The sequence below is a fragment of the Andrena cerasifolii genome, unplaced genomic scaffold (assembly GCF_050908995.1).
Source record: "Andrena cerasifolii isolate SP2316 unplaced genomic scaffold, iyAndCera1_principal scaffold0957, whole genome shotgun sequence".
In the NCBI taxonomy this organism is placed as follows: domain Eukaryota; kingdom Metazoa; phylum Arthropoda; class Insecta; order Hymenoptera; family Andrenidae; genus Andrena; species Andrena cerasifolii.
Window position 1 is genome coordinate 19396 of NW_027485849.1, and position 10540 is coordinate 29935.

General features: G+C 20.6%; 1 long non-coding RNA gene across 1 annotated transcript; it reads left to right on the forward strand.

The window, feature by feature from the left end:
- Nucleotides 1–9830, forward strand: LOC143378190 (uncharacterized). Its single transcript, XR_013087763.1, has 2 exons — nt 1–185; nt 484–9830. It is a non-coding gene; the product is annotated as an uncharacterized LOC143378190 (long non-coding RNA).
- The last annotated feature ends 710 nt before the right edge of the window (nt 9831–10540 follow it).

The window sequence follows — 10540 nt, forward strand, 5'->3', positions numbered from 1 at the left end:
AATAGGTGTATAAATATAGATAAATAGGTAAATAAACCAAACAAAAATAGGTAAATAAAAAAATAGGTAAATAAATTAGAGGAAAAAATTGGTAAATAAACAGAGAAAAAATACCTAAATAAATGAGAGAGAAAAATAGGTAAATATATAGAGAAAAAATAGGTAAATAAATAGAGAAAAAAGAGGTAAATAAATAGAGAACAAGTAGGTGAATAAATAGATAAAAAATAGATAAATAAAATAGAGAAAAAAATAGATAAATAAATAGAGAAAAAATAGGTGAATAAATAGAGAAAAATAGGTAAATAAATTAGAGGAAAAAATAGATAAATAAATTACAGGAAAAAATAGGTAAATAAACAGAGAAATAATTGGTAAATAAATAAGAGAAAAATAGGTGTATAAATAGAGAAAAATAGCTAAATAAATCAAGGAAAAAAAGGTAAATAAAAAAATAGGTAAATAAATTAGAGGAAAAAATAGGTAACTAAACAGACAAAAAATAGGCAAATAAATTAGAGAAAAAAATAGATAAAGAAATAGTGAAAAATAGGTAATGAAGTAGAGAATACAATGGAGGTAAATAAAAACAGAAAATAGGTAAATACATAGACAAATATAGGTAAATAATTTAGAGAAAAAATAGGCAAATAAATAGAGAAAAATAGGTAAATTATCTAGAGAAAAAATAGGTAAATAAATAGAGAAAAATGGGTAAATGAACCAAACAAAAAAAGGTAAATAAAAAAATAGGTAAATAAATTATAGGAAAAAATGGGTAAATAAACAGTGAAAAAAGTAGGAAAATAACTAGAGAAAAATAGGTAAATAAATATAGAAAAAGTAGGTAAATAAAATAGAGAAAAAATAGGTAAATAAAGAGAGAAAAAATAGGTAAATAAAATAGAGAAAAAATAGGCAAATAAATAGATAAAAATAAGCAAATAAATAGATAAAAATAGGTAAATAAACTAGAGAAAAATAGGTGTATCAATAGAGAAAAATAGCTAAATAAATCAAGGAAACAACGTAAATAAAAAAATAGGTAAATAAATTAGAGGAAAAAATATGTAACTAAACAGAGAAAAAGTAGGTAAATAAAGGAGAGAAAGAAATAGGTAAATAACTACAGAAGAAATAGATAAATAAATAGAGAACAAGCAGGTGAATAAATAGATAAAAAATAGATAAATAAAATAGAGAAAAAAAATAGATAAATAAATAGGGAAAAATAGGTGAATAAATAGAGAAAAATAGGTAAATAAATTAGAGGAAAAAATAGACAAAATAAATTACAGGAAAAAATAGGTAAATAAACAGAGAAATAATTGGTAAATAAATTAGAGAAAAATAGGTGTATAAATAGAGAAAAATAGCTAAATAAATCAAGGAAAAAAAGGTAAATAAAAAAATAGGTAAATAAATTAGAGGAAAAAATAGGTAACTAAACAGAAAAAAATAGGCAAATAAATTAGAGAAAAAAATAGATAAAGAAATAGTGAAAAATAGGTAATGAAGTAGAGAATACAATGGAGGTAAATACATAGACAAAAATTGGTAAATAATTTAGAGAAAAAATAGGCAAATAGATAGAGAAAAAATAGGTAAATTATCTTGAGAAAAAATAGGTAAATTATCTTGAGAAAAAATAGGTAAACAATCTTGAGAAAAAATAGGTAAATTATCTTGAGAAAAAATAGGTAAATAAACCAAACAAAAAAAGGCAAATAAAAAAATAGGCAAATAAACTAGAGAAAAAATAGGTAAATAAATTAGAGAAAAAAGTAGGTAAATAACTAGAGAAAAAATAGGTAAATAAATAGAGAAAAAAGAGGTAAATAAATAGAGAAAAGTAGGTAAATAAATATAGAAAAAGTAGGTAAATAAAAGAGAGAAAAAATAGGCAAATAAAGAGAGAAAAAATAGGTAAATTATCTAGAGAAAAGATTGGTGTATAAATATGGATAAATAGCTAAATAAATCAAAGAAAAAAAGGTAAATAAAAAATAGGTAAATAAATTAAAGGAAAAAATAGTTAAATAAACAGAGAAAAAATAGGTAAATAAATAGAGAAAACAAAAGAGGTAAAAAAATAGAGAAAAAAATAGGTAAATTATCTAGAGAAAAAATAGGTGTATAAATATAGATAAATAGGTAAATAAACCAAACAAAAATAGGTAAATAAAAAAAATAGGTAAATAAATTAGAGGAAAAAATTGGTAAATAAACAGAGAAAAATACCTAAATGAATGAGAGAGAAAAATAGGTAAATATATAGAGAAAAAATAGGTAAATAAATAGAGAAAGAAGAGGTAAATAAATAGAGAAAAATAGGTAAATAAATAGATAAAAAATAGGTAAATAAAATAGAGAAAAAAATAGGCAAATAAATAGATAAAAATAGGCAAATAAATAGATAAAAATAGATAAATAAACTAGAGAAAAATAGGTGAATAAATAGAGAAAAATAGGTAAATAAATTAGAGGAAAAAATAGATAAATAAATTACAGGAAAAAATAGGTAAATAAACAGAGAAATAATTGGTAAATAAATAAGAGAAAAATAGGTGTATAAATAGAGAAAAATAGCTAAATAAATCAAGGAAAAAAAGGTAAATAAAAAAATAGGTAAATAAATTAGAGGAAAAAATAGGTAACTAAACAGACAAAAAATAGGCAAATAAATTAGAGAAAAAAATAGATAAAGAAATAGTGAAAAATAGGTAATGAAGTAGAGAATACAATGGAGGTAAATAAAAACAGAAAATAGGTAAATACATAGACAAATATAGGTAAATAATTTAGAGAAAAAATAGGCAAATAAATAGAGAAAAATAGGTAAATTATCTAGAGAAAAAATAGGTAAATAAATAGAGAAAAATGGGTAAATGAACCAAACAAAAAAAGGTAAATAAAAAAATAGGTAAATAAATTATAGGAAAAAATGGGTAAATAAACAGTGAAAAATAGGTAATGAAGTAGAGGAAACAAAGGAGGTAAATAAATACTGAAAAAGAGGTAAATACTAGAGAAAAATAGGTAAATAAATAGAGAAAACTAAAGAGGTAAATAAATAGAGAAAAAATAGGGAAATATAGAGAGAAAAAATAGGTAAGTAAATGGAGAAAAAAGAGGTAAATAAATAGAGAAAAATAGGTAAATAAATAGATAAAAAATAGGTAAATGAAATAGAGAAAAAATAGGCAAATAAATAGAGAAAAATAGGTAAATTATCTAGAGAAAAAATAGGTAAATATATAGAGAAAAATGGGTAAATAAACCAAACAAAAAAAGGTAAATAAATTAGAGGAAAAAATTGGTAAATAGACAGAGAAAAAAGTAGGAAAATAACTAGAGAAAAATAGGTAAATAAATATAGAAAAAGTAGGTAAATAAAATAGAGAAAAAATAGGTAAATAAAGAGAGAAAAAATAGGTAAATTATATAGAGAAAATATAGGTAAATAAATAGAGAAAAATAGGTAAATAAACCAAACAAAAAATGGTAAATAAAAAAATAGGTAAATAAATTAGAGGAAAAAATTGGTAAATAAACAGAGAAAAAATACGTAAATAAATGAGAGAGAAAAATAGGTAAATATATACAGAAAAAATAGGTTAATAAATAGAGAAAAAAGAGGTAAATAAATAGAGAAAAATAGGTAAATAAATAGAGAAAACAAAGGAGGTAAAAAAATAGAGAAGAAAATAGGTAAATTATCTAGAGAAAAAATAGGTGTATAAATATAGATAAATAGCTAAATAAATCAAAGAAAAAAAGGAAAATAAAAAATAGGTAAATAAATTAAAGGAAAAAATAGGTAACTAAACAGAGAAAAAATAGGTAAATAAATGAGAGAAAGAAATAGGTAAATAACTAGAGAAAAAATAGATAAATAAATAGAGAAAATGTAGGTAAATAAATAGATAAAAAAATAGGAAAATAAAATAGAGAAAAAATAGGCAAATAAATAGATAAAAATAGGTAAATAAACTAGAGAAAAATAGGTAATTAAATTAGAGAAAAAAATAGATAAATAAATAGAGAAAATAGGTGAATAAATAGAGAAAAATAGGTAAATAAACTAGAGAAAAAGTAGGTGTATAAATAGAGAAAAATAGCTAAATAAATGAAAGAAAAAAGGTAAATAAAAAAATAGGTAAATAAAATAGAGAAAAAATAGACAAATAAATAGATAAAATAGGTACATAAACTAGAGAAAAAATAGGTAAATAAATTAGAGAAAAAAATAGATACATAAATAGAGAAAAATAAGTGAATAAATAGAGAAAAATATGTAAATAAACTGAAAAAAAATAGGTGTATAAATAGAGAAAAATAGCTAAATAAATGAAAGAAAAAAGGTAAATAAAAAAAATAGGTAAATAAATTATTGGAAAAAATAGGTAAATAAATTAGAGAAAAAAGTAGGTAAATAACTAGAGAAAAATAGGTAAATAAATATAGAAAAAGTAGGTAAATAAAATAGAGAAAAAATAGGTAAATAAAGAGAGAAGAAATAGGTAAATTATATAGAGAAAATATAGGTAAATAAATAGACAAAAATAGGCAAATAAATAGATAAAAATAGGTAAATAAAGTAGAGAAAAAATGGGCAAATAAATAGATAAAAATAGGTAAATAAACTAGAGAAAAATAGGTGTATCAATAGAGAAAAATAGCTAAATAAATCAAGGAAACAAGGTAAATAAAAAAATAGGTAAATAAATTAGAGGAAAAAATAGGTAACTAAACAGAGAAAAAGTAGGTAAATAAAGGAGAGAAAGAAATAGGTAAATAACTACAGAACAAATAGATAAATAAATAGAGAACAAGTAGGTGAATAAATAGATAAAAAATAGATAAATAAAATAGAGAAAAAATAGATATTTAAATAGAGAAAAAATAGGTGAATAAATAGAGAAAATAGGTAAATAAATTAGAGAAAAAAGTAGGTAAATAACTAGAGAAAAATAGGTAAATAAATATAGAAAAAGTAGGTAAATAAAATAGAGAAAAAATAGGTAAATAAAGAGAGAAGAAATAGGTAAATTATATAGAGAAAATATAGGTAAATAAATAGACAAAAATAGGCAAATAAATAGATAAAAATAGGTAAATAAAGTAGAGAAAAAATGGGCAAATAAATAGATAAAAATAGGTAAATAAACTAGAGAAAAATAGGTGTATCAATAGAGAAAAATAGCTAAATAAATCAAGGAAACAAGGTAAATAAAAAAATAGGTAAATAAATTAGAGGAAAAAATAGGTAACTAAACAGAGAAAAAGTAGGTAAATAAAGGAGAGAAAGAAATAGGTAAATAACTACAGAACAAATAGATAAATAAATAGAGAACAAGTAGGTGAATAAATAGATAAAAAATAGATAAATAAAATAGAGAAAAAATAGATATTTAAATAGAGAAAAAATAGGTGAATAAATAGAGAAAAATAGGTAAATAAATTAGAGGAAAAAATAGATAAATAAATTACAGGAAAAAATAGGTAAATAAACAGAGAAATAATTGGTAAATAAATAAGAGAAAAATAGGTGTATAAATAGAGAAAAATAGCTAAATAAATCAAGGAAAAAAAGGTAAATAAAAAAATAGGTAAATAAATTAGAGGAAAAAATAGGTAACTAAACAGAAAAAAATAGGCAAATAAATTAGAGAAAAAAATAGATAAAGAAATAGTGAAAAATAGGTAATGAAGTAGAGAATACAATGGAGGTAAATACATAGACAAAAATTGGTAAATAATTTAGAGAAAAAATAGGCAAATAGATAGAGAAAAAATAGGTAAATTATCTTGAGAAAAAATAGGTAAATTATCTTGAGAAAAAATAGGTAAACAATCTTGAGAAAAAATAGGTAAATTATCTTGAGAAAAAATAGGTAAATAAACCAAACAAAAAAAGGCAAATAAAAAAATAGGCAAATAAACTAGAGAAAAAATAGGTAAATAAATTAGAGAAAAAAGTAGGTAAATAACTAGAGAAAAAATAGGTAAATAAATAGAGAAAAAAGAGGTAAATAAATAGAGAAAAATAGGTAAATAAATATAGAAAAAGTAGGTAAATAAAAGAGAGAAAAAATAGGCAATTAAAGAGAGAAAAAATAGGTAAATTATCTAGAGAAAAGATTGGTGTATAAATATGGATAAATAGCTAAATAAATCAAAGAAAAAAAGGTAAATAAAAAATAGGTAAATAAATTAAAGGAAAAAATAGTTAAATAAACAGAGAAAAAATAGGTAAATAAATAGAGAAAACAAAAGAGGTAAAAAAATAGAGAAAAAAATAGGTAAATTATCTAGAGAAAAAATAGGTGTATAAATATAGATAAATAGGTAAATAAACCAAACAAAAATAGGTATATAAAAAAAATAGGTAAATAAATTAGAGGAAAAAATTGGTAAATAAACAGAGAAAAATACCTAAATGAATGAGAGAGAAAAATAGGTAAATATATAGAGAAAAAATAGGTAAATAAATAGAGAAAGAAGAGGTAAATAAATAGAGAAAAATAGGTAAATAAATAGATAAAAAATAGGTAAATAAAATAGAGAAAAAATAGGCAAATAAATAGATAAAAATAGGCAAATAAATAGATAAAAATAGATAAATAAACTAGAGAAAAATAGGTGAATAAATAGAGAAAAATAGGTAAATAAATTAGAGGAAAAAATAGATAAATAAATTACAGGAAAAAATAGGTAAATAAACAGAGAAATAATTGGTAAATAAATAAGAGAAAAATAGGTGTATAAATAGAGAAAAATAGCTAAATAAATCAAGGAAAAAAAGGTAAATAAAAAAATAGGTAAATAAATTAGAGGAAAAAATAGGTAACTAAACAGACAAAAAATAGGCAAATAAATTAGAGAAAAAAATAGATAAAGAAATAGTGAAAAATAGGTAATGAAGTAGAGAATACAATGGAGGTAAATAAAAACAGAAAATAGGTAAATACATAGACAAATATAGGTAAATAATTTAGAGAAAAAATAGGCAAATAAATAGAGAAAAATAGGTAAATTATCTAGAGAAAAAATAGGTAAATAAATAGAGAAAAATGGGTAAATGAACCAAACAAAAAAAGGTAAATAAAAAAATAGGTAAATAAATTATAGGAAAAAATGGGTAAATAAACAGTGAAAAATAGGTAATGAAGTAGAGGAAACAAAGGAGGTAAATAAATACTGAAAAAGAGGTAAATACTAGAGAAAAATAGGTAAATAAATAGAGAAAACTAAAGAGGTAAATAAATAGAGAAAAAATAGGGAAATATAGAGAGAAAAAATAGGTAAGTAAATGGAGAAAAAAGAGGTAAATAAATAGAGAAAAATAGGTAAATAAATAGATAAAAAATAGGTAAATGAAATAGAGAAAAAATAGGCAAATAAATAGAGAAAAATAGGTAAATTATCTAGAGAAAAAATAGGTAAATATATAGAGAAAAATGGGTAAATAAACCAAACAAAAAAAGGTAAATAAATTAGAGGAAAAAATTGGTAAATAGACAGAGAAAAAAGTAGGAAAATAACTAGAGAAAAATAGGTAAATAAATATAGAAAAAGTAGGTAAATAAAATAGAGAAAAAATAGGTAAATAAAGAGAGAAAAAATAGGTAAATTATATAGAGAAAATATAGGTAAATAAATAGAGAAAAATAGGTAAATAAACCAAACAAAAAATGGTAAATAAAAAAATAGGTAAATAAATTAGAGGAAAAAATTGGTAAATAAACAGAGAAAAAATACGTAAATAAATGAGAGAGAAAAATAGGTAAATATATACAGAAAAAATAGGTTAATAAATAGAGAAAAAAGAGGTAAATAAATAGAGAAAAATAGGTAAATAAATAGAGAAAACAAAGGAGGTAAAAAAATAGAGAAGAAAATAGGTAAATTATCTAGAGAAAAAATAGGTGTATAAATATAGATAAATAGCTAAATAAATCAAAGAAAAAAAGGAAAATAAAAAATAGGTAAATAAATTAAAGGAAAAAATAGGTAACTAAACAGAGAAAAAATAGGTAAATAAATGAGAGAAAGAAATAGGTAAATAACTAGAGAAAAAATAGATAAATAAATAGAGAAAATGTAGGTAAATAAATAGATAAAAAAATAGGAAAATAAAATAGAGAAAAAATAGGCAAATAAATAGATAAAAATAGGTAAATAAACTAGAGAAAAATAGGTAATTAAATTAGAGAAAAAAATAGATAAATAAATAGAGAAAATAGGTGAATAAATAGAGAAAAATAGGTAAATAAACTAGAGAAAAAGTAGGTGTATAAATAGAGAAAAATAGCTAAATAAATGAAAGAAAAAAGGTAAATAAAAAAATAGGTAAATAAAATAGAGAAAAAATAGACAAATAAATAGATAAAATAGGTACATAAACTAGAGAAAAAATAGGTAAATAAATTAGAGAAAAAAATAGATACATAAATAGAGAAAAATAAGTGAATAAATAGAGAAAAATATGTAAATAAACTGAAAAAAAATAGGTGTATAAATAGAGAAAAATAGCTAAATAAATGAAAGAAAAAAGGTAAATAAAAAAAATAGGTAAATAAATTATTGGAAAAAATAGGTAAATAAATTAGAGAAAAAAGTAGGTAAATAACTAGAGAAAAATAGGTAAATAAATATAGAAAAAGTAGGTAAATAAAATAGAGAAAAAATAGGTAAATAAAGAGAGAAGAAATAGGTAAATTATATAGAGAAAATATAGGTAAATAAATAGACAAAAATAGGCAAATAAATAGATAAAAATAGGTAAATAAAGTAGAGAAAAAATGGGCAAATAAATAGATAAAAATAGGTAAATAAACTAGAGAAAAATAGGTGTATCAATAGAGAAAAATAGCTAAATAAATCAAGGAAACAAGGTAAATAAAAAAATAGGTAAATAAATTAGAGGAAAAAATAGGTAACTAAACAGAGAAAAAGTAGGTAAATAAAGGAGAGAAAGAAATAGGTAAATAACTACAGAACAAATAGATAAATAAATAGAGAACAAGTAGGTGAATAAATAGATAAAAAATAGATAAATAAAATAGAGAAAAAATAGATATTTAAATAGAGAAAAAATAGGTGAATAAATAGAGAAAATAGGTAAATAAATTAGAGAAAAAAGTAGGTAAATAACTAGAGAAAAATAGGTAAATAAATATAGAAAAAGTAGGTAAATAAAATAGAGAAAAAATAGGTAAATAAAGAGAGAAGAAATAGGTAAATTATATAGAGAAAATATAGGTAAATAAATAGACAAAAATAGGCAAATAAATAGATAAAAATAGGTAAATAAAGTAGAGAAAAAATGGGCAAATAAATAGATAAAAATAGGTAAATAAACTAGAGAAAAATAGGTGTATCAATAGAGAAAAATAGCTAAATAAATCAAGGAAACAAGGTAAATAAAAAAATAGGTAAATAAATTAGAGGAAAAAATAGGTAACTAAACAGAGAAAAAGTAGGTAAATAAAGGAGAGAAAGAAATAGGTAAATAACTACAGAACAAATAGATAAATAAATAGAGAACAAGTAGGTGAATAAATAGATAAAAAATAGATAAATAAAATAGAGAAAAAATAGATATTTAAATAGAGAAAAAATAGGTGAATAAATAGAGAAAAATAGGTAAATAAATTAGAGGAAAAAATAGATAAATAAATTACAGGAAAAAATAGGTAAATAAACAGAGAAATAATTGGTAAATAAATAAGAGAAAAATAGGTGTATAAATAGAGAAAAATAGCTAAATAAATCAAGGAAAAAAAGGTAAATAAAAAAATAGGTAAATAAATTAGAGGAAAAAATAGGTAACTAAACAGAAAAAAATAGGCAAATAAATTAGAGAAAAAAATAGATAAAGAAATAGTGAAAAATAGGTAATGAAGTAGAGAATACAATGGAGGTAAATACATAGACAAAAATTGGTAAATAATTTAGAGAAAAAATAGGCAAATAGATAGAGAAAAAATAGGTAAATTATCTTGAGAAAAAATAGGTAAATTATCTTGAGAAAAAATAGGTAAACAATCTTGAGAAAAAATAGGTAAATTATCTTGAGAAAAAATAGGTAAATAAACCAAACAAAAAAAGGCAAATAAAAAAATAGGCAAATAAACTAGAGAAAAAATAGGTAAATAAATTAGAGAAAAAAGTAGGTAAATAACTAGAGAAAAAATAGGTAAATAAATAGAGAAAAAAGAGGTAAATAAATAGAGAAAAATAGGTAAATAAATATAGAAAAAGTAGGTAAATAAAAGAGAGAAAAAATAGGCAATTAAAGAGAGAAAAAATAGGTAAATTATCTAGAGAAAAGATTGGTGTATAAATATGGATAAATAGCTAAATAAATCAAAGAAAAAAAGGTAAATAAAAAATAGGTAAATAAATTAAAGGAAAAAATAGTTAAATAAACAGAGAAAAAATAGGTAAATAAATAGAGAAAACAAAAGAGGTAAAAAAATAGAGAAAAAAATAGGTAAATTATCTAGAGAAAAAATAGGTGTATAAATATAGA